The 26,355-nt window shown below is 38.8% G+C and overlaps 1 pseudogene; it reads right to left on the bottom strand.

Moving 5' to 3' along the window:
* Positions 1 to 1,745: 1,745 nt before the first annotated feature.
* On the bottom strand, positions 1,746 to 9,530 carry LOC127414447 (uncharacterized; annotated as a pseudogene).
* Positions 9,531 to 26,355: the final 16,825 nt, after the last annotated feature.

Genomic DNA, 26,355 nt, shown 5'->3' with positions numbered 1-26,355 from the left:
TTTCTTATTGGTGGACCGGTGGCATATACATTTTTTTTTGGAAGAATTTATTTTTGAATAAATTATGTTTTAGTGTTACTGTAAGTGTTTGCTTCTTATTGGTGGTACCCTAAGTCTATACTGTGCAAGAGTTGCTTTTATATTACAATAATGATTATAGGTTAACCAGGGTCATGATGCTTGCTTTCTCTTCAGTGTTGAATGACATGTGAGTCAACAATAATACTGTATTTATGTTTATACAAAATAAAATAACATGGAAAAGCAAGTGCATCAGGTATAACAATGTTTTTTATTAAAGAAAATGTAAGATATTAATAACCAAAATGGTAACAAGTTATAGACAGACAATAAAATATAGAATATTAAATGTGAAATATAATATTTATTACAGTATTAAAACTACCAGCAATAAAAAAATAAAAATAAAATGGAACAATTTTAATTTAAAAATATAAATGTGTCTCTTTACAAAAGACCAAAAGCATCTTCAGCCTCTCTGAAGCCCACATAATGTCCAAACGGAGATGGGTAGGACTGTCTAATGGCATTCACAACAGAGGATGGAAGAACTTTTCTGTTCCGCCTTCCCAGTCTCTCACCTTTAAGAATCCACTCAAGGACCAGCCTGTATGCCACCAACCTGTATTGACTGTAAAAACAAACAAATGCATGGAGTGAATGAATTTGCAAAGTTGGATCTTTTACCACAGTAGCTATAGTAACAAACAAAACATGATACTTACTCTACTGATAGGGTGCCATTGGGTCCTTCTAGCCTTGGACGGCACTTCCAGTTTATTCGTGGCAAACTGAAAAACACCTCTAAAATGCTGGGGCACATTAATGGTGGAAAACCATTATTTTGTGTAATGCAGCTAGGATTAGGAGTGTTCTCACCAGCTGCCTCGCTAATTGTTTCCAATGGTGGGATTGCTATTGTCCAATCGTGGCAGCACAGGCTCTCTACCTCTGTTGGCACTGATTGGCATTTACTACATGTGCACCTCCATGTCTCCATAGATCTCTGCCTCCCCGAGACTTGTGATTGTGCTGCTGCTGCAGCCTCCTCAATCTCCCTCAGTTCCTCATCAGTGTATTCGGGCTCAAATAGGTAGGGTTGGGCAAAAAACTCCATCTCCTCTTCTCTTCTAATATCAAAATCCTCTGACATTGTGTTTGAAATTGTTTTAGTTTGTGAACGGCGCTTGGTCTGTGGTCTGTGCAAGCTTCTCTTGTAAACAATGATGCGCTTCCTGCCTCCTCCTCCACGTGACGTGCGACCTTACCAACGAGCTTATGTCATTCCTCTCATGAGCACGCATCACAGAGATGTACGGGAGTGAACATTTGTCATTAAAAAGTATATAAGTATCGTTTTGTTTCTAATTAATTAATCGTTTGGGTTCAGAAGAACTTTATTTGTCAAATGGAGTCGTTTGGATTATTTTGATGCACCCTAAATATGCATTTTGGACCGTCAAAAAATGCACTTGCATTGTTTAAAGGAGGATGCCTATAATGAAATCCTAAAAATCTTAAATTCTGTTTTGATGAAGAAAGAAACTCTTGGATGGCCTGAGGGTGAGTAAATTATCAGCAAATTCCCTATGTTGAGACATGGAAACAAATAGAATAATATTAGCGTAGATGCCATTCAAGTTTATGCAGACTTATAGATCATGATGGATGTTTCTGGTTCCGGCAGACCTAACTAAAGCTGCCTAATTGTGTCGATGGATAAATTAGGTGTATGCCTGGCTAAATAGATGAATATTTAGTCTAGACTTAAACTGAGTGAGTGTGTCTGCATCCCGAACAGTGTTAGGGAGACTATTCCATAGTTTAGGAGCCAAATATGAAAAGGATCTACCTACTTTTGTGGATTTTGATATTCTTGGAATTATTAACAAGTCAGAATTTTGTGATCGTAATGAACGTGATGGAAAAATTGTGTCAGAAGATCACTTAAGTACTGTGGAGCTAGACCATTCAAAGCTTTGTATGTAGTTAACAGAATTTTAAAATGAATATGAAATTGAACAGGTAGCCAATGTAACAATGATAAAATTGGGATAATATGATCATATTTCTTGGTTCTAGTCAGCACTCTGGCAGCTGCATTTTGAACCAATTGAAGTTTATTTACTGAACTTGCTGGAAATCCTCCCAGTAATGCATTATAATAATCTAGTCTTGAGGTCATGAACGCATGAAGAGCATGTGTCGTAATTTAGCAATATTTCTCAGGTGGAAGAATGCTGTTCTACAATCATTGGAAATTTGATTTTCAAAGGACAGATTGGTATCAAATATAACACCTAATTTCTTTGCAGAAGACGACGACGTAACAATACATCCATCAAGAGTCAAATTATATATTAGTGGCCTATTTTTAGAGGTTTTTGTTCCAATCATTAGTACCTCTGTTTTGTCGGAGTTGAGTAGAAGGGAATTTCTGGCCATCCAATCTTTGATTTCATTGATACACTCTGCTAATTTGAAAAATTGTGAATTTTCGTTGGGTTTAGAAGAAATATAAAGTTGGGTATCATCGGCATAACATTGGAAACTCATTCCATGATTCCTGATAATATCTTCCAGGGGAAGCATGTATAAGGAGAAAAGCAGAGGTCCTAAAACTGATCCCTGTGGCACTCCATACTTAACTTTTGTTTGATTTGACAATTCCTCGTTTACACATACAAAGTGGTAGCAGTCTGATAAATAGGACCTAAACCATGCTTATGCAAGTCCACTAATGCCAACATAATTCTCCAGCCTATTCAAGAGAATGCCATGATCGTATCAAAGGCAGCACTAAGATCTAAAAGCACTAGAAGAGAAATGCAGTCGTAATCAGATGATAAGAGCAAGTCATTTGTAACTCTGATAAGTGCAGTCTCTATACTGTGATGGGGCCTAAATCCTTACTGAAATTGTTCATATTTTCCATTTCTCTGTAGAAATGAACATAATTGGGAGGACACTACATTTTCTAGTATTTTCAACATAAATGGTAGATTCGAAATCGGTCTGTAATTAGCCAATTCTCTAGGATCAAGCTGTGACTTTTTAATAAGTGGTTTGATAGCTGCCATTGTAAAGTTTCTTGGGACATGTCCTAAGAATAGAGTTACAAATATTAAGAAGAGGTTCTGAGATTTCAGGGAATACCTCTTTTAAGAGCTTAGTTGGTATTGGATCTAACATACATGTTATGGCTTTTGATTTTTTGATAAGTTTTTTTTTAGCTCTTCAAGACCTGTGACAGCAAAGGATTGAAGTTGCTCATGAGGAAAATTATGACACTGTTTTCTGAGGTGCTGTGACAGTTGATTGCATAGTTCCAATTTTATTTCTGATTATTTTAATTTTATCAGCAAATAAATTCATGAAGTCATTACTATTGTGCTGCAACGGAATATCTGGTTCAGTCGATGCATTATTCCTAACCAATTTAGACACAGCACTGAATAAACACCTAGGATTGTTGTGGTTATTGTCTATGAGTTTGCTAACTTATGCTGACCTTGCAGCTTTTAGTGCCTGTCTGTAGCTACAGACACTATCCTTCCATGCATCGCAAAATACCTCTAATTTTGTATTCTTCCATTTTTGCTCCATTTTCCGAGCTGCTCTCCTGAGAGCATGAGTGTGATCATTGTACCACGGTACAAGGCTTTTTTCTTTAATTTTCTTTAATCGAAGGGGGGTGACACTATCAAGAGTGCTAGGGAAGACTGTATTTATATTTATATTTTCTGTTATTTCATCAAGTTCTTCTAGACTTTTTGTCTTACTGAGTATGTGAGACAATTTAGTGGTTGAAAGAATAGTTCTACCTGAACGATGGTGTAGATTGAGTGACATTAGCTGATCGCAACAACCAAGAGACGAGGTAATGATCTGAGATATCATCGCTCTGCAGTAGAATTTCTATAGTATCAACATCAACTCTATCTGACAGAATTAAATCTAGCATATGATTATGGCGATGAGTTGGACCTGTAACCTTTTGTCTGACTCCAAGTGAGTTGAGAATATCAATAAATGCTAATCCCAATGTGTCATTTTCATTATCTATGTGAATGTTGATGTCACCAACAATTAAAGCTCTATCTACATTAACTACTAGATCAGATAGGAAAGGACAAAAGACAACAGAGATTTATATCTGACGGTGTCATATTAAGCATTATTAGTTCAAAAGACTTAAACTTATATCCTGTCCTCTGAGTAACACCAAAAACTTCACTGTAAATTGTAGCAACACCTCCTCCTCGACCCTTCAGACGAGGCTCATATTTATAACAATAACCTGAGGGAGTAGATTCATTTAAAATAACATATTCATCTGGTTTAAACCAGGTTTCAGTCAAATAGAGCACATCCAAACTATGATCTGTAATAATTGTATTTACAATTAGTGCTTTGGTAGAAAAAGGTCTAATGTTTTGTAGCCCTACCTTTATATGATGTTTATCTTTTTTAAAGTTTGACCTTAATCAAATTTTTTCTAAATCATTTAGTGAGAGTTTTGTGTTTGGTAGTTCGTGGAACAGACACAGTCTCTATATGATATCTAGGTGATACAGTCTCTATGTGTTGTAGTTTATGTGACCTATGTGACGTCTCAAGGCAGCTAGCAGACGTTCGGATTAACCAGTTTGTCTGCTTCCTGACCTGGGCCCCAGTTAGTCAAATACTATCACTATTAAAACTATGAGCCAAATTACTAGAGAGGAGAGTGGCACCTTCCCTGGAGGGATGGAGACCGTCTCTCTTTAGCAGGTCACGTCTACCCCAAAAACCTATGCTATTCTCGAGACATCACTCAGACATCCAGCCATTCAGTGACACTAATCTACTATAATCCTTGTCACCACGACAAGTAGGGAAGGGTCCGAGCATATTACAGTGTCTGACATTGTTTTTGCAAGTTCACACACCTTTTTAACATTATCTCTGGTGATCTCCGACTGGCGAAGCCGGACATCATTAGTGCCGACATGAATAACAATTTTAGAAAATCTATGTTTAGCATTAGCCAGCACTTGTAAATTTGATCTGATGTCAGACACCCGAGCCCCGGAAATGCATTTAACAATAGTGGCTGGAGTCTCTATTTCCATATTCCTTACAATAGAATCACCAATTACACAATGTAAAAAAAAATGTTTTGTTTTATTTTTTGGTTCCTCTGTAGTGTGTTATTTCCTAATTGCTTATGCCTCAAAAGTATAGAAAATGGCTATTATTCCCCACAAACTTTGCTTTTGTGACCAGGACAGTGATATTTTGAAATGTACCTATTTTCCAGAACATTCCAGATAGATTCAGTGCTGAGTAAACTTGGAGTAACTTCTAGAACTATCTAGAACTTTCCAGTAATATAAATAATAGTATAAATACAGGGGCCTTAAGCCCACCAGTTCAGTTTAGTTCCAGCTGCCTAAGTGGATACATATCTGTATTTTTCTGAGATGGCATCAAGATGCATTTTGCTATGTCTGCAGCCAATTTATCAAGATAAGAGTGAAAAATTACTCCATGGAAGCATCTGCTAAGATGTGTGAGGCCTCCAAGGCATATTTTGGAATGCCTGTTGGGGATCAAGACAAAGCATGGGCACCTTATTTCACCTGCGAGCACTACAAAAAAACTCTGGAAGGTAAGATGGACAATTGTTGCTCGGAATTTTATGTTATAAAAAGTTTTAATTTTAAAATGTTTTACGGTTTTCATTTTTATTGAAAGAATATATAATATATGAAAAATGTTGCGAGAATCTCTTACACATTAGTTATAGGTGAAATAAATGTATTTTTGTAGGATCTTACAGAGGGGAAAAGAGAGCCATGAAGTTCGCTATCCCAAGAATTTTGCAGTAACCCACTGACCACTCAAGCAACTGCTGCTTCTGCATGGTTGACCCTTCCAAACATCGGACTGGCATGAATGCACCTGTTATCACATATCCGGACCTTCCTTCATCCATCGCCCTGGTGCCACACTGTCATGAGCTCCCCGTACCCACTCCTCTGGAGAGAGAGCAGCCATCTTTAGAAGAGAGCAGCAAGTCAGAGAGCGAGGAAGACGTTGTAGATCCAGATGACAATTTCAGAGGTGGAGCTGTGGAGAGAAACCCATACTACCCCAACCAAAAAGACCTCAACGGCTTGATTAGAGATCTTGGTCTCACCAAGTCCAATGCCGAGCTTTTGACATCTAGGCTGAAGCAGTGGAACTTGTTGGATGAAAGTGTGCAAGTCGCAGATCAGAGGAAGTGTCACCAACCTTTTTCCAGCTTCTTCACCCATCAAGATGGGCTCTGCTTCTGCCACAATGTGACCAGTCTGTTCGAGGCAATCGGAATCGCCTTCAACCAGAATGAGTGGCGCCTCTTCATTGACAGCTCATCCAGGAGCCTCAAAGCCGTGCTGCTCCATAATGGTAAGAAGTACCCGTCTCTTCCCCTGGCTCACTCGGTGCACCTCAAAGAAGATTACAACAGCATCAAGACCTTGCTGGATGCCTTGAAGAATGATGAGTACATTTGGGGGCTGATTTGTGAAAGTGATTTACAGTATAATCATAAATCTCAAAAACTACTCACTTCTAAATCTTTTGTAGTCATTATTGTATTACTTTAGTATAAATACATGTTAATTTGGATTCATATGTTGTTTTTTTCTGACTTTATGTGAACGAAAAGACATCAATTCACCTGTTTTCTCATTGGAAATAGGTACATTTCAAAATATCACTGTCCTGGTCACAAAAGCAAAGTTTGTGGGGAATAATAGCCATTTTCTATACTTTTGAGGCATAAGCAATTAGAAAATAACACTTACTACCCAGGAACAAAAATTGTGTTACACAGTGTTATTCAACATGATTCTCAGTGGGGAGAATTGATTGGAAACCCTAACAGGAGCGGGAGAGTGGTGTCCCTTGCTGAGCGAGTATGCCAGTGAGATGTCACCCAAACGCCCTGCTGCGGGGGCTCTAGAGCCGGAACCAAAGTGTGTGTGTTGCTAGCTGTACTACCCGCATCCGAAAGAGTACCTACCGGCTTCTCTTTCTCTCTGACCACCACTAGTGTTCGGATGCGTGTCTCTAGCTCATTAACCTTCTCTGTCAGCTTGACTAATCCTTACATTTATCACATGTGAATCCCTCTCTGCTGAGGGAAGAAGCTATAGTAAACATGTGGCATGTAATGCAGGAAGAAATAACATGAGCGGATGCCATGACTTAACGCAGTTGTTTGTTGTTGTTATGGTTGTTCTTGAGCTGCAAGGGTTTGAAATTGATGTGGTTCCTAATCAGCAGATGTTTGAGATTGATGCAGTAATCCGTGTAAAACACAGTGGAGAAAATGAATGCACGCAGTCGAGACACAAGATGTAGACAAGCGGAAAAAATAAAAAATAACAAAATGAGAAATGGGCACGTGCGGTAAAATACACACAGAGGAAACAGTAGAAAAGCTGAAAAACCTGAAGCATGCGGTAAAATGGCAAAGGATAAAATGATGAACGTATAAGAATAAGCAATGCTAAGCAGGCTAGCAAGCTACAAACACTCGTGCAGCGTGCCGGCAGCAACAGAGACAGCGGCTACCCAAAACTTTTGACCCAAGTTAAACAATTTAAAGGCAATGCTACCAAATACTAACAAATTGTATGTAAACTTCTGTCCCACTGGGAATGTGATGAAAGAAATAAAAGCTGAAATAAATCATTCTCTCTACTATTACTCTGACATTTCACATTCTTAAAATAAAGTAGTGATCCTATCTTACGTAAGACAGGGAATGTTTTCTACGATTAAATGTCAGGAACTGTGAAAAAAGTGTAAAGGTATTTGGCTAAGGTGTAAGGTGTATGTAAACTTCTGACTTCAACTGTGTGTGTGTATATATATATATATATACACATACATACACACAGGGTTGGGAGGGTTACTTTTGAAATGTATTCCACTACAGATTACATGCTATAAAATGTAATTTGTAATGTATTTCATTAGATTACTTAAGGTCAGTAACGTATTCTAAATACTTTGGGTTACTTCTTCAGCACTAGTAGATTTTTTCACTTGTTTTGACTATAAAAACTCTTAAACTTAAATTTTTATGCAGTGTTTCTAAAACAAGATAAATCAAATTGATCTTGTTTTAAGGATTTTTAGATATTTTTACAGGAAAACAATACAAAAATTATCATCAAGAATATGATTTTTGCCCTAATATCAAAGGACTTACTAGAAAAATAAATTATGATCCAATGTGAATTTTCTTGAAAAAAAAAAATATGAACGTGCCTGGTAACATGTGCATGTAAAATGGCTAGAAATAGCATTTTAGCTTAGCGTAAAGCTGACAATTTACACAAGGTTTATTTCTATTTCTTGTGCTCCAAACTTTTAATAACAATAAACATAGTAATACAGACAGGCAGAGGTAAATCACCAACAGCAGTAATATCAAAGGCAGTCCAGAGGGATAATCAATAACCAGGCAAGAGGTCGGGACAGGCAGCAGACAGTCACAGGTTAAATCCAGATAAACAAGGCAGTAATAGTAGGCAGGCAGCAACGGATCAAAAACAGGGTAAACAGTCCAGGATAATACACAGGAAATGCAACAAACTCAGAAAACCCTCAGAAATGTCAGCCTGGGCAAAACAAGACTTTGCAATGACAGTGAGTGAGAGTGAGACTTAAATAGCTGAGTGAATTGGAAACAGGTGAACAGGTAATCATTGACAGGTATGGGGATTATGGGAAATGGAGTCCAGAGAGTTAAAGTCAATCTCCAGGTGATGGAGCCCTCTGGTGGTGAGTGGGAGGAACAACAAAGGTGGGATACATGACAGTATGTGTGTAACACATCATAAGAAAGTGTTTCACTGCTGTTCAAATGCACTTTGGATCGCATCATTTATATGTAAAAATATTTTCCATCTGAAAGGACTAAATATTAAATGAAACAAATGACAATGAAATGCAAAGTAATCTCTTCAGTAATCAAAATACTTTTTGAATGTAACTGTATTCTAATTACCAATTATTTAAATTGTAACTGTAGTGAAATGCAGTTACTTATATTTTGTATTTTAAATACGTATTCCCATTACATGTATTCCGTTACTCCCCAACCCTGTGTGTGTATATATATATATATATATATATATAATAAAAACAAAACTATTATATCCCTGTAAGTCTTTCTCTCTCTCTCTCTCTCTCTCTCTCTCTCTCTCTCTCTCTCTCTCTCTCTCTCTCTTTGTCTGTTTCCTCCCTTATTCCAAAGCAAATGGCCAAATATCTGTTCCTTGATTCCTTCCTCTGTTCCACCCCCAGATTGCACTGTTGATGCTCCACTCACTCTCACATGGTCTCATTCTCACCTGCTCACAAACACATCCTTTACAAGTGTGTGGGTGAGAGGGGTGGATGACAGTAGTGATGTGTGACCTGAAACTGTAGGGCAGCGTCTTTTCTGTGATGGACAGACTCATTTCCCTGTTTATGATCATTACAAAGATGAACAAAATGAAGGGATAACCTCTCCCCTTTTTTTTCTCTTTTATAATCTGCCTTTATAGCAAACCCTCTGGCTTTAGCTGTAGTCTGTTAGCAAAAGCCTATACCAAAGGAAACACCAAAGCAGGCTTATAGTTGTGATTTGAATGAGATTTCATATCTGTCACCATGATTTTTAGGTTATTTTCACATTATAAAGATGCATATCATATATTAATCAAAGCTTTATTAGTGGAGCTGGCTAAGGGAGGAACCACTATTATTATTGTTCATACTTAGGGTTAAGGATTTGAATAAAACCTCAAGCTTGAGTATTACATTTTAGCGTTTAACTTGTCATGCACTGTTTATGCTATAGACATGTATAGACATGAATGATACATCAAATCATGCCGCCAAGCCATATTTAGGGACTAGAACATCATATAGACTTGGGGTGGGCTTTTTTTTTTTTTTATTACATTTTAGCGTTTAACTTGTCATGCACTGTTTGTGCTATAGACATGTATAGACATGAATGATACATCAAATCATGCCGCCAAGCCATATTTAGGGACTAGAACATCATATAGACTTGGGGTGGGCTTTTTTTACTTTGGCCACAAAGTCAACATAGTAACCACCTAACAATGCCAAATCAACCACTCAGAACATCTTGGCAACCACATAGCAACACCCTGACAACCACCCACAACTCCCTAGCATTGTGATGTTGTGTTTTGCTCAGGCAGGCACCACTCACATTTTCTTCAGAATTAGGATAAATCTATTATTTTTTTTATTGTTTGCATTCGTGATAAACTTTTTACAACATGCGTCCACTGAATTTTGCTTGCTGATAAAGCCTCCAAACCTTACCACCAAATGTCCTCCTGAAAGCTCTCTATTGATTATTTTATTCAATTAAGTTTACTTAATTCGGTTCAGTTCATTGGGTATACCTTAGAGACATTTTTATTGGACCCAGTGTAACCCTGCTGGACTCAAAACAGAACTAGGTGGTCTCCATTTTTGTCTGTGTTGACCTGACTTGATTGCATCTGACTGAGTTTACGGAGTGGGAATGTGTTGGTGTGTTGTGGTTCTCTGTCTTTTCATGAGATCAGAGATGCAGTAATTGTATCTTTGAGAATATGCAATTTTGGGAGTAGCAAGTGAGAAAGGGTTTGGCGGTGATGCGATGAGGGGACACCCTGCTGTTTACTTACACACACTCACGTTTGGGAGTCTCCTGCTGTCGTGTGCTGATGAAAAAGTAATGTAGTGTGTCTGAAAGTTTCGTGTCCTCTCTTCCCCAGCACCCCATTCTCCCTGCGGAAATAGATCTCTCAGAACAGAAAAATTGAGAAAATTTGTGTGAAAGCAGAAAAAGAGATTTCAACTGGTTGGACACTGTGACTATTTCACACAGAGAGAAAAATCTAAAGGTACTGTAACATCAGAAATTAAAAGCAACTCTTTTCTACTTGAAGAGACATCTGCTGTAGCCCCTTTCTAAAATAGGCTCACAAATGTTAGTAATGAAATAATAATAATAATAATAAAATAAGCTTAAACCAGCCTAAGATAGTTTGCTGGACTTAGCTGGTCTCTAAGACTGGTCAAGCTGAGCTGGTTTGCTGGTTTTATAGCAGTTTTGGGCACTTGTCAGTTGGTCAGGCTGGGTGACCAGTGAAACCAGATGAACACCAGCTTAACCAGGCTGGAAAACTAGCTAGACCAGCTTAAACCAGCTTAGGTTGGTTTAAGCTGTGTTTTTTTTTTTTTTTTTTAAGAGATCGAGTTGAGTTTCATGGTTATGTGCTTCAGTAACACTTTAATCTCTCTCCCTACACAGAAAATAACTACTAGGGGTTTAGTGTTCCATATTTAGTATCCTTTTGCTTCCAAACAGAAACAATTGTCTTTGCCTTCCTGCTGACATGGTAAGTCTCCAAAAGCTTAAAGCAACCTTATTGCAGGAGTTATAGAGTACTTTGAACCTAAACACCAATATGGCAATGCTCTTTGAAGTATATAAACAACATTTAGGTAATGAATTTCAGTATTTAATTACCTATTTCACTGTTCTCATATAGGATGCATGATTAAAAGTTGACAGCTCAATATTACTTTTGGTAAATTCCTGCTGACAAGACAAGCATCGCTGGTCACCAGCATGTTGATGTAACAGGTAAAGGATGGGCAAGAAGGAGGCAGGAACCAGCAGAACAGTCAACATAAACTTTTAATGACATAAATCAACTTAAACAAACATAAACCCACAGACACACACACAGTGGCCGCGTGTCTCTCTCTCTGTCTTGAACTGGTGCCTCCGTCTTTATCCCTCTCCCGTAGATTGGCATCCATCGTTACGGCCCGGTCATGCCCTCCTCCTTGTCACACTCCTCCGCCACCCGATTCAGGCCGGGGAATCCTCTGATATGACGTACTCGGAAGTGTTGCTCTTCCAGCCATCCTACTGCCGGCAGGTCTTCCCCGCCTCTGTGGAGCCCTGGGAGAGATGAGGGGAGGGAGAGCGGATAGGGAAAGAGTGAGGGGGAGAGAGAGAGATAGAGAGGAAAGAAAGAGAAAAACTCGCTCGCTGGTCCCCGGACACGCTGTCGCCTGGTCCTCAGCCACTCCTCCGCCCTCTGGCAGATGACAGCCGGTCCTCTGACCCCTGGTGGACAGTAACTGCTTCTCCACTTCCTGGCGGTTGACAGCGGTTCCTCTGACTCCTGGCAGCCAGCAGCAACTCCTCCGTCCCCTGGCGGACAGCCGCGGCTCCGACACCGGATTCCCGGTGGACGGCAGCAGCGAGGACTCCACAACAGCGCATCCCTCCTCCTTCCCGGGTTTCATAAAACCATATAAAGTGCATAAAACCCCCACTTTAATTAGAAAATCTAAATGTAAAAATACAAAAAATGTGTTAGGTGATGAAAAGAAACCAATTATTTGTCATCATCTCTTTTCACTTTCATTACTATCTCATGGTTTTATTCAGCATTTCACCATCAACTAAACCTGTGTTTATTAAATTATCCTTTTTGTGTCAAGGGTGTAAATTTGTTCCTCAAACGTCCTTCCATTGAGTGACTCATTATTTATTATAGATGAAGCTATATGGCACCATCAAGCATAATCACACAGAAATTATTGCTTTGTGTCACAGTTAATCTCCGTTATGTTTTCAAGGACTCTTATTTTGTAATAGTTTTTGTCCTCTGACTTTAGTTTCCCCTGAACTACATTTCTCATGATTCACTGCCTTCATCACAGCCATGTGTTCCCCATCTTTGTTCCCAGGTGTTCTGTGTTTGGTCATTACCCTAGTTTGTATATATACCTTTTAGTTTCTATTATGCTTGGTCAGTTCTTGAATGTATGTTGAATGTTTATCGGTTCCTGAATGTATTTCAGTTAACTTGTATGTTAATGTGTGGTTTAGAGTTTATTTGGGTCTTTGTGTTCTCCTCGTTGTTGATATCTTCATCTTCACCTTCATTAAAAGCCTGCGAATAGATCCTTGCCTCTCCTCTCATCTCTACTACACAACCTAGCATCTAGCGGCTTTGTTCATCCAGTTGAGCCAGGCAGATTTACCCATAAGGGAATACTCCCTTCGTTTCAGTGCCATTGCCAGTGTCACAGGATTTTCTGACTCCCAACTTAAGTCAATTTACCGGATAGGACAAACAGCTCACTGGTGGAGGGAATTGCCGGAGACAGGAGACTACACATTGGAGGAATATGTGAAGTTAATGTTAGAAGCTTTAGCTTCAGAGGATCCTCCTCTCCCTATCCTGATCCCGGATTCCAAGCCTTCCACGCCTGTGTCTGCTCCGTGCCATGCCACAGCCATGCCTGAGTGTGCTCCGTGCCACAGCCACGCCCGAGTGTGCTCCGTGCCGTGCCACATCCACGACCGAGTGTGCTCCGTGCCGTGCCATAGCCTCACCCGAGTGTGCTCCGTGCCATGCCACAGCCTCGCCCGAGTGTGCTCCGTGCCGTGCCGTGCCACAGCCTCGCTCGAGTGTGCTCCGTGCCACAGCCACGCCTGAGTGTGCTCCATGCCACGTCACAGTCATGCCAGAGTGTGCTCTGTGCCATGTCACAGCCACGCCCGAGTCTGCTCCACACCATGTCACAGCCATGCCCGAGTCTGCTCCACGCCATGTCATTGCCAAGCCTCCCGCGGCTCCTGGTCCCAAGCCTTCCGCAGCCAACGAGCCAATGCCCATGCCTGCCATGGCCAACGAGCCAATGTCCACGCCTGTCACGGCCAACGAGCTTGAAGCCTCATCTGTCCCAGAGCCAGCGTTGCCAGCCTCGTCCGTCCCAGAGCCAATGCCTGCCACGGTTAACGAGCCAGCGCCCATGCCTGCCACGGTTAATGAGCCAGCACCCATGCCTGCCACGGTTAACGAGCCAGTGCCAATGCCTGTAGCCTCGACCGTCCCCATAACCACACTCCCAGCTGTCCGGAAAAGGAGGAGAAGGAAAGAGACACCTTTTCCCAAGTCTCTGCCCATGTTTACGACCACAGAGGTCGTCCCCAAGTCTCTGCCCATGTTTACGACCATGGAGGTCGTTCCCAAGTCTCTGCCCATGCTCACGACCACGGAGGTCGTTTCCCAGTCATCCAGGACTCTTAGCCTCGAGCCTCCCACGGCTCCGCCTTCCATGGCTTTGCCCCACGAGCCTCCCACGGCTCAACCCTCTGAGTCTTTCATGGCTCCGCCTACCTTTGACGAGCCTTTCTAGGCTCTGCCTGCCTCGTCGACCCTTCTTTGGCTCCGCCCTCTGTGTCTCCTACTGCTCCGCCCTCAATCCCTGGATCTCCTTCTCCTACAGCTCTGCCCATTCCACAATGGTCTCCACCACCTGTGTCTCAAATCCTCAAGCCTCTCGTGGCTCCACCATCTATGGCTCTGCCCCCTACGCCACCACCTCCTGCTACCAGATTTCCTCCTGTCCCTGCTCTGAGACCGCCTCCCAGACCTCCTGACCCAGTCCCTGCCCTCTGGTCACCCCCCTGGCCACCTGATCATCTTCCTGGATTCTTCCTGTGTGTAAATTTGTTCCTCAAACATCCTTCCATTGAGTGACTCATTATTTATTACATAGAGTGAGATGGAGCTATATGGCACCATCAAACATAATCACACAGAAATTATTGCTTTGTGTCACAGTTAATTTCTGTTACGTTTTCAAGCTCTTATTTTGTAATGGTTTTTGTCCTCTGTCTTTAGTTTCCCCCGAACTACGTTTCCCATGATTCACTGCCCTCATCACAGCCATGTGTTCCCCATCTTTGTTCCCAGGCGTTCTGTGTTTGGTCATTACCCTAGTTTGTATATATACCCTTTAGTTTCTATTATGCTTGGTCAGTTCTTGAATGTATATTGAATGTCTATTGGTTCATGAATGTATTTCAGTTAACTTGTATGTTAATGTGTAGTTTAGAGTTTATTTGGTTCTTTGTTCTCCCCATTGTTGATATCTTCATCTTCTTCATTAAAAGCCTGCGAATAGATCCTTGCCTCTCCTCTCATCTCTACTACACAACTGTGAAACTTTGTTTATTGACAGAAAATGAGAATTTAGAGGATGATCGGTGCCTCGACAGAGTCTGGAACAATGCATTTACCAATGTCTGGTGCCCGTTTTACGTGTGAATAATTCTTTAAATACCTCAGGCATTGTACCTTTAATTTACTTCCAGTGGAGGAATTTGATCACAATTTGTCAGGTTAAATGAATTATTGTAGTGTATCATTTCCATAGTTTATTTAATCATTTTTCTTTCTTGTTTCATTTTTGTGCTCAGGTATGTTATTAATCTGCTATTTTTTAAAGATTTATTGGAATGAAAGTACCGTGGCCTAACATTAGTGCATATGCACATGGAGCTGTGGTGCTCATGTGAGCAATGTAAGTTTGAGTCTGGCTTTTTTGTGTGTTATGTACTCCAATAGGGTGGTTATTTATTTTTATGACAAGAAAACATCTCCGACTATACTACATTCAGTCTCCCCTCACTATTTCTCACTAACACACCTCTAAAGCTTTTTCTAGTTATCCTCCTGAATTATCACTTTCTCTCTGTCTCTTACTCACTCTCTGATCCTCAGTAAGAAATAGGAGTGTCTGGTTCGTTGTTAACACTGAGATATTTGGCAGTGTGGGTGTTTGTTCTGTTAGTGAGGTTAGCATGACATGTTTGTCATATTAAGACATGCACTATATCTGAATAAAGATTGATCTGTAATAGGGAGAGCAATTTCCCTACACAACATTTATAATTTCTTTCAAAAAGACAACTGAAATACTGGTAATATTGTTTTTTTTATCCCATTTAATACAGCTCTTGAAGAACTTTTAAAGAGTAATGTTATTTTATATAAACACCAAAAAAGTGATGAATATGATTTTTTGTGTGTTTACAAATGCATAGGCAGTACAGAAATAAAATAATGTTTTAGGTTTAAAATCAAGGAATATAAAATGAATGGTGTGATCGAGGACCAGGCGACAGCGTGTCTGGGAACTGGCGAGCAAGTTTTTTTCTCTCTCACCTCTTTCTCGCTCACTGTCGCTCCGCCTTGACCTTTCCCGCTCCTCTTTTTTTTTTTCTTTTTTTTTTTTCCTCCCCTTGTCCCCCTCCCCAGCTCTAGAGAGGTGGGGAAAAGCCTGTCGGCAGGCGGGGCCAGGGATGTACGTCATGCCAGGGATTCCCCGGCCTGAGGCAAAGGAGAGACAAGTGTGACGAGGAGGAGTGCGGGAGAGGGATAAGTGCAGCGGGATGTGGCAGTTCGAGAGAGAGAGAGCCACACGCAGCTGCCGTGTGTGTGTTTGTGTTTTGTGTCTTTTTGTTTAAGTTTAAAATATTACTTTGACTGTTCAGCCGGTTTCCGCCGCCTCCTTTCCAATTTTAACCTTGTTACATACAGTTTGTTTTGTTTTAGTGCCAAATTCACTATTTGCTTTTCGGGGGCGGTAATAGTGTGACACACAATCCATAATGAGCCTAACTTACATAGAAATGAGGCGTGTTTGGGCTGAAAACAATGACATTAACAATGATTTCATAGTTAAACCAACATGATCACACAGAAAATCGAAATGTTGATTCTGAAAGTTTATGTACCCTGAAATCAACCCCATTAACCCCAGCCAGTAAGCACAGACCGATTTTAGCAGCAGAATTTTTGACCTATTTTCACCAAATTCACAGTGAGATCTGTCTGGTTAAACTGAATATTTAACTCAATAAAAAAATAAAAAAATTATAATAAAAAAAAAAAGAAAATAGCATTTCTTTGATAGGAAACCTACCTCCAATGTTTCTTGACAGACATATCGCCTACAGAAATATATAAAAAGTAGGACACTTCTGACATTGACAATCCATTCCTTCCATTACCATCAATCCATTACCAAATAAAGAAATAAATAAAATTCAGCCCACCATGAAAATAAGCCATTAGGATGAAATGTGTGGAAATGTTTCTGGCTACAACTCAACAATGTAAAAGTTTGTTCCACTCGGCCAGTTGTTTGTCTATCTACACTAAATTTATTGCAATTAGAGACATGTCCCACCTCCATTTTTCTCTAATCGATCGCTGCCCTTGGCAGCCAAGGCACTATACACTACACTCGTCATCTGCCACACTGTGAAATATTTACTCTCTTTGCCATGTTTATGTTTGGACCCACTTTGGTGCTGTCAACAGTAAATAAAGACTTGGCTAAATAATTAGCAAACTAACAAGGGTTTAATCTTATTCAGATTAAAGCCAAGCCTGGTCTGGCCATTAGATTGAGACGTTTCTAACCTCTTTATCTCCATTAGTTAAGAATCTGCGTGTTTCTTTTAATATCGGGAATGGCCATTGATTTTTCCCCCTCCCTCTCCATGCCAGTGTCTTCTTTTTTGACACTGCTCGAGTGATATTAAATGAGCCTGGAGGCTGATATTGACTCCTTGTCTATCGATATTATAAATGCCTTAACAGTAGCGGTTAAGAAGATATGTCGTTTATTGGATTTATGAAATAACATATTTATCAACCTGGCTGAGCATCCGCTCTTGTGCCAGACCATGTTAAATTAGAAGCATTATATTAGATAGAGTCACCTATTTGTGCCACAGTAATAACCAGCAGCCATCGAATAGAATGCCTTTCTACTCTGCAAAACTCATCTTTTTAATCATTATTTTTGTTTTGTTTTCCAGTATCTAAAAATCCCAACCCGGTCTCATGACAAGTTGTAATAATTAGTACGAGATGGCAAAATCGTAATAAATTGTACGAATCGGCTCAAACAAAAACATATGACTTTTACTCCCATAGAGAAAAGTAAACAAACCAATGAGCAATGTTATTAAGATTTTTCCCAAACCTAAACCTTACCAAGTCTGATTTTATAGGAGGCTAGCTAAACTAAAATGCCTTTGTTGTTTTGATTTAAAACTCTGTTTCTTGATTGGTTGGTCATTAATGAAATAAAAGTTGTACCTTTTCGTACAACTCAAGTTGTTGAGAATAGCTATTTTAGAAGCAGTTTAATTGTTCATGTAGAAAATGGCCTGAGGGTAAAAACTGCTCTTGTGCCTGGATGTCCTGGCGCTCAGTGCTCTGTAGCGCCGGCCAGAGGGCAACAGTTCAAAGAGGGAGTGGGCATGTCATATATATATATATATGACATTTATTCAATTATTACATATAGTATTGTATATATTCAATTAAAAATAAGCACAATTACAATTCAAGATTTATTTTGTTGCACAATGTTGATTTTCAAGGAAATCTGTCTTGCTCTATCTAAATGTATCTAGAATGTTTACATATTTTTTCTATGGAAAACAAAAATACTGTTTGAGATTTTTTTTTATTTTTTTTTATTACATTGTAGTAGGTAAAAGAGGGTGCTATGTACATATGGACATGTCACTTCTGACATCTTTTCCCAAGGGAAAGACTCAATATCAGATTTGGAAGGCTTGGAAGAAAGTAATACAGGCCTGCAGATATGCTTTGGGTGACAAGCTCGGTTTTGAATTAAATCAAATTGTTATTTTTATTTTTTTTGTTTATTTATTTATTTATTTTTTTCTTATCTCATCTGTTGACAGTCTGTTTGCTGCTGACAGTACAGCAGATTCAGGTTAATGGAGACCAGCCCTCAGGCCCCAGTGTATGCTGGGTATTTCCACAGCTATGCTTGCCTGAGACAGAAACAATCTTGTGCTGAGACCTCATCACTGCCCAACTTAAACCATATTTTCCAAGTTCAGAGAAAGCACTGAAATTTATGACATTATCACATATCTCGTTATTATGTTCAAATTCATGTGACATCTGTATGCTGCTTTTGCACATAATTAACCTATTTAACATATTCATTCTACCGATTACCAGCATGTCAATCACTGAATGCAAAGAAAACCTCCCCTTATAAAAAACAAAAAACACAAACAAAAAAACAGTCCCCTTTCTCCTGTTTATATAGTTTTTTTTATACAAAGCAATAGCACTTTTATACAAAGCATCTTAGTGTATTCAAAGTATTCATTTTATCTGTCTATGTGTTCCTTGGGAATTGAACCGAGCACCATGGTCTACAAGTGACGTCCATCTCATCTCAGCAAGTCATTCCTTTTTCAACTTATCTCTGGCTAAGACAGCTCAGATTCACAGGTTCACTACAACCCTTGACATTCACAACGTCTCCTGGAGGCGGTCCATACACCATCACTCCTCTGGGAGGTTTAGATGGAGGGATTAAAAAAAATCTACACACTGAATAAACTTCTTCGTGTGCAATCACAGGGCTAAAATCCAGGTTCATTTGGTGAGCATGGCAGATTAAAATGGATAGTATGTTACATCTGTTTAGCACTGGTGATATGAGCTTGACACTCTTTCGTTATGATGTTGATTATGATAGCTTGTAATGACCTTTCTCTCTTATTCGTATGTAGTAGCTGGGTCATTCCAACTATGCGGTACATTATGTCCCCATCATACATTTTTTTATATTGGATAAATAAACATACAATTTGTAAAGATTAAAATCATATTAATTCATTTTCTAATATTACTGTAACATTGGTGTCTAGGAGAGGAAGAGGGGAGGTGCAGGAGTAGAATCTTTCAAACTTTTAATTACGATCTTGAGCAAACACTGGAGTGGAACAAACGCTAAACATTACAAACTAACTACACAACATAACACTTCAAGGACTGACAAATGACTGAACAAAACTAAAGGGTATTTATACACAGAAAACTAATGAGGGAATGGAAGGCAGGTGAGGATGACGATGAACAGATGGAAGTGATTAGGGCAGTGAATTCTGGGAAATGTAGTGCAGGGGAAAATTTCAAAATAAGAGTCCTTGAAGAACACGATGGAGACAGACTGTGACAATTACAGTTGTTGAATTTTACATAATTTCCCTATTTTGTTTTGACTTTTTTTCCAAATTGTTTTATATATGTAATTGAAATGTTTCAAACCAAATATTTTTACCTTTTATTTTTTTGTTTTTTGGTAATCAATTTATGTTTTTTTCCCCCCCTATATACTTCATACAGTATGTTTCCTAGTGTTGATCTTTTGTAATATCCCTTTAACTATCTAGAGCCAGTTCCTTAATGATTTCATCATCGAGGAAGTGACATTATTTTTGTTGGGAAAAAAACAGCACAAACGTTAGTAAGTATTAGCAATGCATTTTCTATTCTGTAATGTTTTTTGGTATTAGTTGTTTTTCTCACTCTAAAAAATTACATCCTCACTCTAAAAAATACTGATTACATCAGTATGAGAATATTAAAATTTCAAAGATACTTAAAAAAAAATCAAAATTACCTTCAGGTTGATACTCTGAAGTTATCCTTCACAGAGCCATGTCTAACTTTAAGTCGTTATATCTAATATGCCATTTTTCTTGTGATTGCGCTATTTTTTCTTGTGATTGTGTTAATCAAGTTAATTCAAAAAAGTGTAAGTGTCCGAGCTGGAACAGTGCATATTTCTGAAAATCTGGTATACCCCTCTATAAAAATACTCCCTTAAATCACGACATAAACATAGTTATTTTTTCAAATTATTGATATCATAAGGTACTACAGGAATGACCTATAATATTTGGACACAAAGGGACAGATCAGTCAAAATGAAACTTCTGACATCATTTACTCACCCTATCCTTCCCATATGACTTTCTTTTTTCCAGCTAACATTTTGTTAGTCAGAATGTTGGTCTCAGTCCCCATTCACTTTCATTGTATGGAAAAAACATGCAATGAAAGTGAATGGTGACTGAGGCTATAGGTTTGGAACAACACGAGTGTGATGGAATGATGACATAATTTTCATTTTTGGGTTTGATGCTAATTGAAAGGCTATTGAGTAACATGACGTGGTGTACAACCCTAAACTGGCATACAAAGACCACAGAGACCGTAGGATTTGTCTATGTTTAGCATGGAACATTTGATTAATATAAAAGGCTGCGTGTATGCATGTTCAACCCCTATATGTTTTGAAATATGGTCCCCATATTTCTCCAGCACCCCCTGAATTTGTAAATGCCATACACTTGCTCATGTACCTGATTTCTCTTGATTGGATAAAGCAATCTGAAGGCCTCCGCTTTTAAGAAATTGAAAAAATCTTCCATGATGGCGTTGCTTTAGGAAAGAGGGCATTGCTATTCAGCTCATGCGGCCAATATTGAACTCTGCCGGTATTATACTTTAAACAAAGATTAATGTGCTTTTAACCTCAACAAACAGAAACAATATTTTTCTGCAAACCCTCCCGGTGGCCTCTCGGAGCACAGCAATCCGGCAGAAGAGAGAGAGAGAGAGAGAAGATGTTTTTCCGAGAGTTCTGAGGACATCCACCACGGAATGTGATTTCTATAAAAATGCTTTTCCGTGACGATGATAAAATCCAGAGATTAGAGGCGCTTCTACAACTTTCCCCTCCTTCCAGCCTCCCTCTCGCTGTTCACCGACCGTCACAGAAAAACAGCTATCTAGAGTAAATTTATGACTGCCACTTCAGCTGACAATCATGCTATCACCGAATGCTCCATGTCCATCACTTTGGCCTTTGGGAGTTAAGGGGGCTCTATAGTAAAGCTAACTGGACCTAATCGATGAGATGTTTGGCCGCTTTCGACTAGACTCTCTCTTTCCATCTGCTACACCTACAGTATAGGCTCTTTCATGTCAAGGCCTTTTCACTTTTATCTTTTATTGGACACGCTGTTCATAACAAACTGAACTCAATCTCTCTCTCCTATGAAGATACTCTTACATAGCTCAGGATTACCAACAGAAAAAGAAAAATCACAAATGAGATCTCTTTAATATATCAAACGTTTTTCCTAGACACCAATATGATTGTATGGCAAGCAAATTGAGACTTTTGCTCAAGTCATCTTCTTAAAGGAATAGTTCACCCAAAATGAAAATTCTCTCATCATTTCCTCACCTTATGCCATTCCAGATGTGTATGACTTTTTTTCTTCAGCAGAACACAAATTAAGATTTGTAGAAGAATTTCTCAGCTCTTTTGGTCCATACAATGCAAGTGAATTGGTACCAACATTTTTAAGCTCTAAAAATCACATAGCTCAGCTAAAAGTAATCCATATGACTCCAGTGGTTAAATCCATGTCTTCAGAAGTGATATGATAGGTGTGGGTGAGAAACATGAAAAAGTATTTTCATACATTTTTACTATAAATTATCCTCCCTGCTCAGTTAATCTCCACTTTTACTTCCACATTCTTCTTCTTGTGTTTATGGTGATTCACATTCTTCATGCATACATCCCCTACTGGGCAGGGAGAAGATTTTCTAGCAAAAATTTACTGAAATATTGATCTGTTTCTCACCCACACCTATAATATCACTTCTGAAGTTATAGATTAACCACTGGAATCATATGGATTACTTTTATCCTGCCTTTATGTGCTTTTTGGAGCATTACAATTTTGGCACCATTCACTTGCATTGTATGGACCTACAGGGCTGAAAAACTTAATTTGTGTTCTGCAGAAGAAAGAAAGTCACACATCTGGGATGGCATGAGGGTTAGTAAATAATGAGAGCATTTTCATTTCTGGGTGAACTATTCCTTTAAACCCTATTCAAACAGGATTTGTTTTCTGGATATATAGTACAAAATTTTAATGCAGTTTAATGCAGTAGTGAAAAAATGCCTTTAAAAAATGCACAAATTCTTGCACACTTGCACATAGTTTTTTAATGTTGTTGGCAGATAGGTTGTTCCAAGCATCTTGGCGAACTTTCCACAGTTTTATATATTTATGCTGTCTCAATTGCTTCTGTCGATGAAGTTGAGATCTGGGCTCTGTGGTGGCTATTCCATCTGTTGCAGGACACCTTGTTTTACTTCTACTTTATTCTGTTTGCAAAATGAATGTTTGGATATCTAAACTTTATATTTCCTATTGATACACTAAAGAAGATATAAAATAACAATCTTAAGACAATTTAAGACTTTTGAACAGTACTGTATGTCTGTAAGGTAATTGTAACTGCGGACATCTGTAAAGTTTACTGTCAATTCAATGATATGACCGATTCATACAGGATAGAAATCATGGAGAAGCTCTGGTAATTATGACATTACCCCACGTCCCCATATAAAACGAATCCCGTACAAATAGGGGATTAAACTCCACACTTTAAAAATGAAAAGATAATTGAGGCACTATTTGATGTTTCACAGTTGCCACACCGGCAGAACTCTCTTGAGAAATCCTCCAGGCACCCTTTAAAGGAGCTTCAAATATGCTATTTATGTACTCAAGGAACGTCAAAATATATTTCTGATGATGGGGTTACTGACAGAACCATTGTCTGTCCTTAGGGTTTCCAGAGGGTTTCGCAGGTGTGGCAGCTGAGGAACCCTAAATGATGCCTTGAGTATCTTTTCATTTTTATGTTGCAATGTCTCCTGAATTATATGAGTAACCTCTGGGCATTAAAAATGTCTTCCTGGTAAGCTTAGTGGCGCTCAGTTGAGTCTCTGTTATGATTCACTTGTGCTAACTTTGTCTCAAATGTTTCTTCTTAAATTCCTTGAAAAATATAATCAAATGAGACAACTGTTAACATAATTGGTCAGACAATTTCACCTTAGAGGAATCTGATGAGAAATGTACATATCAAAATGTCTGACTTTTGATTGCAAACTTTAATATCTTGACACATCTGGCAAATGATGGTTTGAGACATTGTTGAGATCTCTTCTGAAAGTCTAGAGGAGAAATACATGTATATGAGAGTACTGGGGTCATCTTCTCAGTAGAATAACAGGGTTAGGGTTAGGGGTTAAGGTTAGACTCAAGCAAAAGCCTCCATTTCCACTCTCGTTGCTGTCTGGTTGAATCAGTTGAGATATTAAGAAGATCATATTTTTTTATTTTTTTTTCCTCTCCAACGGACATACCTAAATAAAGTAGAAAAAAAAAAATAGTGCTGAGAGTATGTATTAATTTGGTGTCTGTGTTTTCATGTCTATTAGTCAGAGAGTTTGTGTGTATGTTTGTGTAGACGCTTTGACAGACTCAAGCTGGGTACGCTTGTCCCAGACAGTCAGTTTTAGAGGAAACTGACACAAACACACATATACCACAGTCTCAGAGACAACAGAATTGATGCTCAGGACTTAAGACAGCACTGATCACTAGAAGAATTGGAAACTGCTAACATATGGACAAAAACCTCCCCTGGGGCCCCAAAACACTTTGTCCTCCCTGTCCTTTTTCCCAGAGACAAAAGTTTAAGAAACCCTTTAAACTTTTATTGATAAGACTTTGACATTTAAGATCAGACACCCATCAAACTTTTAAAACTCAGCAGTCTGAACCAATGACATGATCATTAAAAAGTAAAGGTCCTAAACGCAGTGCCCTTACCAGTTAATCTGGGACCTGTCCCTGATATGTTCATAATGAATTCATCTGTAACTAGAGAGGAGAAAAAATGATCCTTAATTACTTCCCAAGCACAGTCTCGACTCAAGCTGCAAATTCCAATGTTTTTTTTTTTTTTTTTTTTTTTTAAAGGAGAGAAGTGAAAAAACAAAAACTGAATTGCAACCTTGTAAAACAAATGAGTTGTGTCATTTTCTGTGGTGGCTCTTCTCTGTGGGGAAAAAAAGAAATGAGCCAGCTACGACGATTAATTGTGACATACCTTATTTCCTGGGGCCTCATGGCAATAGTCGATAAAAGGGAATAGGTTTAGAATGACCTACAGTCGGCCGTAATTGACCTATTTTGCATACGCTGTGGAACATTTTGTGCTGTGCAGGACAGCCGTTTTATTTGCCTGGTTATTTATTGGCTGGCAACATGCTGCTAATGCTCGGCCGGGGACTTTGCTTGAGTGTGGTTGTAGATTATCATGATTGCCACTTATTAGCATTGATCAGCTCGTGTGCGGATGGTTAAAGGAGTGCGTATGTGTCCTCAGATGGGCTTTGAAGCTGAACGACATGCCACAGAGCGGCCTTATGAACTTTCACCATTCATAATGGAATGGGACGTTGTGTTGGCTGTATATTATTGTCCATTAGGGGTAGAAAGTATAGTGTCAACAAAACAAGGCGATCATCTCACATCGCGCAGACCGGTCAGAGTGCCCATGATGTGTGGACATCAAAGTCAAATGTTCTCAAGCGAAGCATTTGTTTTGGTCCAATTTAGCACTGCAATTGATACAGCAGCTGAGAATAATTGTGAAATATATTCTTGGCCCTTGCAGGCAGTGTAAAGGAAAGCGTATCACCATCTGAAAGGCTGTGTTTGTCTTTGAGAATGCCTCTGCCAAAGGCTTAACTTGAACTGCAAACATGGAGGCTCCATCATCCCCTCCGGCGACGGACACCAACTAATGAACAATTACAGCCGGTGGGTTCACTTAGTTGATCATTATGAAAGACCCCTAATGGGAATAAATAGATGCTTTTGAATATGAAGAGCAGTTAGTAAATTGGTCAAATAGACAGCTAGAAACATTTGTCAGTGTAAACTATGTAGTTCAAAATGCTGCATTTATACAATCCTTTACCAGACCTAAATTGTTTCCATTGAAACATCAATGCACAACTGATTTTATTATGCAAGTGCAGCACACAGTGTCTGATTTGCTCTTGTCTAAGAAAGTAGCACATTACATTGGAGAAATGGCAATGAGTCATGCTACCTTCTTATATTTGTGTTTGACAGATGTTACAAAAAGATGAATAATCCAGTTCCCTTATAATGTGCTTTTTTTTTTTTTTTTTGTAATACAAGGCTGTTTTAATACCTGAAGTTATACTATTCTATTCAACATGGGCAATCTAGTTGGCCAGAATGTAGAATCTTTATTTACATTTATGCACTTCAATTCATATTTAGTTAATTGCTGCTGTTTATCACTATATTTTAACTCAGGTATATAAAAAGGGCGTTTTCTAGTTGTATAATTAGCATACATTTCTAAGTTAAAAATTTCTAAGACACTTTATTGTAACCCTAATTGTGTGTTTATATATATACAGTGCATTTAGAAAGTATTCAGACCCCTTAATTATTTTCACATTTTGTTATGTTGAAGCCTTATGCTTAAATGCTTTAAAATATTTTATTTTTTTCACATCAATCTACACTCCATACCCAATAATGACAAAGCAAAAACAAGATTTTTGATACAATTTTTATCAAAAATGTATATAAAAAAATAAAAAATTAAAAAACAGAAATAT

Source organism: Myxocyprinus asiaticus, chromosome 2, assembly GCF_019703515.2.
Source record: "Myxocyprinus asiaticus isolate MX2 ecotype Aquarium Trade chromosome 2, UBuf_Myxa_2, whole genome shotgun sequence".
Lineage (NCBI taxonomy): Eukaryota > Metazoa > Chordata > Actinopteri > Cypriniformes > Catostomidae > Myxocyprinus > Myxocyprinus asiaticus.
Note: the sequence above shows the minus strand (reverse complement) of the source record. Positions and strands in the feature narration are given on the sequence as shown.